General features: G+C 42.7%; 1 non-coding gene across 1 annotated transcript; it reads left to right on the top strand.

The window, feature by feature from the left end:
• The first annotated feature begins 902 nt into the window (after positions 1-902).
• On the top strand, positions 903-975 carry TRNAK-CUU (transfer RNA lysine (anticodon CUU)). The gene has a single exon. It is a non-coding gene; the product is annotated as a tRNA-Lys (tRNA).
• Positions 976-2075: the final 1100 nt, after the last annotated feature.

The raw sequence follows: 2075 nt of genomic DNA, 5'->3' as shown, positions 1-2075 counted from the left end.
ATCTCCATGTTAACAATTAGATTGGCCCCCCTGCCTCTAGAAGGTAACCCATGTAGACCCAACCATTTAACCTTGATGGATAAACCTCCTTTACAAGGGTTTGCAGATTTCTGCTTTTTCTAATCCTACATTTTCTCCCTACCCTAGAAAGAAGAGCACTCCCTCATCAACTGGGACTCTGGCTACTACTAGAAAAGCAGAATAAATCTTTAATTCTTTTCGTTTTAGTGGGGAGAGGTTTGCAGTAATGGGCCCTTCCCACACAGAGGTGCTATCATACTGAAGGACAAATGTCTTCACCTTTTAGTTGTGTGTGAGCAAACGCCATAACTAATTCAATTAATTTCTGAGACTACGTTAGCTTTTACATCGTCTATTATGTGAACAATGGGGCACAGTTTGTTGAACCACCTTCGTGCCACAGATACCTCAAAGCCACGGGGGCCCGTGAGAGGCCAGCCCACTCTACAGCTGTGCTTTTTTTCTGATTTTCTCTGGAAGGTACGCAGGACGTTCCTCCGAGCCAGCTCTTGTGTCTGGCCACGGAGGTGTTGAGGACATTCTGGGTCCCCGAGCTGCAGGGGTGAGCGCTCTGCCAGCAGAGATCCCCGGGATAAACCTCAGGCACCCTACGCTCACTTCCGCTTCGGGGTCGTTTGCATCAGTCCCCTCCATCGCTGACCGCTAGAGGGCCGTTTATATACTTTTTTAAATAGTAAAACTTTCCGTGCACACAATCAGAAATGAAACACGGTTTTGAGAGTAGTTTAAAAAAAAAAGAAAAGAAAACTTCACCGAAAAATTTATGAAAAAAACAAATTAAACGCAAAATATGTCTTGAAACAGGTTAAAATAATCTTGATATTTTTGAAAGGACCGAAGAAAAGCCTAGCTCTGCAAGTGCCCGGCTAGCTCAGTCGGTAGAGCATGGGACTCTTAATCCCAGGGTCGTGGGTTCGAGCACCACGTTGGGCGGTTGGCTTAAGGCGTTTTTCCAACATGCTAGCAGTTCTTACCATCCGTAAGAACTGACCTTAATCCAGAGGTTCTCGTTTTCAAACAATACATTAAAAACTACTAAAACTGAACAAGTTAAAAAAGGGAACAATAAAACTAGAAAACAATTTCAGATTATAAATACACACTTAAGGAGTATATGTGTAGGGAAATATTTGTTACTGAGTGGTTTATTTGAAAGGCAGTGGAATGTCAAAGGTTAAGAGACAGAGGACATGAAAAATTAATGAAATTGTAGGGTTCATAAATATTGCTGAAGTGATCTCTGTCAAAATGTTTGAAATGCATAGTTTTAACTTTATGCTCTGTCATACTAGAAAATTCGTTTGGACATCAGCTTTGATCCACAGGGTTTTCTATGCATGTTAATTTCGCATCCTTGAATTCCTCTAAGTAAATTAATTTACTTTGACCTCTGGGAAGGGCTTGTGGTTTTAATGGGCTATTTAAACCACTGTGGCTTCCCTGGTGGCTCAGATGGTAAAGTGCCTGCCCCCAATGTGGGAGACCCAGGTTTGATCCCTGGGTTGGGAAGATCCTCTGGAGAAGGAAATGGCAACCCACTCCAGTGCTATTGAGGAGCCTGGGGTTGCAAAGAGTCAGACAGGACTGAGCAGCTTCACTGAAACCACTGTAAGACTGTTTTAGTGATTAGTTAATCAGGTAACTATTGTGGACAGACACAGGACTTTCTTAATCTTTTTTTCCCTAAGTTAGTGATCCAAACTGCAGCAGTTTTGGAGTCTCATATCTTGTTTAATATCCTGTGATAAACCATAATGGAAAATAGTCAAAAAAAGCAGGTAAATATATATGTCTGTTTGAGTGCTGAGTGATAGTTGCTCAGTCGGACTCTTTGTGACCCCATGACCTGAGGCACCAGGCTCCTTTGTCCATGGATTTCTCCAGGCAGGAAAGAATACTGGAGTGGGTTGCCATTTCTTTCTCCAGGGCATCTTCCTGACCCAGGGATCCTGCCTTGCAGGCAGGTTCTTTACCATCTGAGCCACCAGGGAAGCATGTGTACATATATATGTGTATATATACATGTATATGTA

The sequence above is a fragment of the Dama dama genome, chromosome 13, assembly GCF_033118175.1.
Source record: "Dama dama isolate Ldn47 chromosome 13, ASM3311817v1, whole genome shotgun sequence".
In the NCBI taxonomy this organism is placed as follows: Eukaryota; Metazoa; Chordata; class Mammalia; order Artiodactyla; family Cervidae; genus Dama; species Dama dama.
This window is presented reverse-complemented; position numbering and strand designations above follow the sequence as displayed.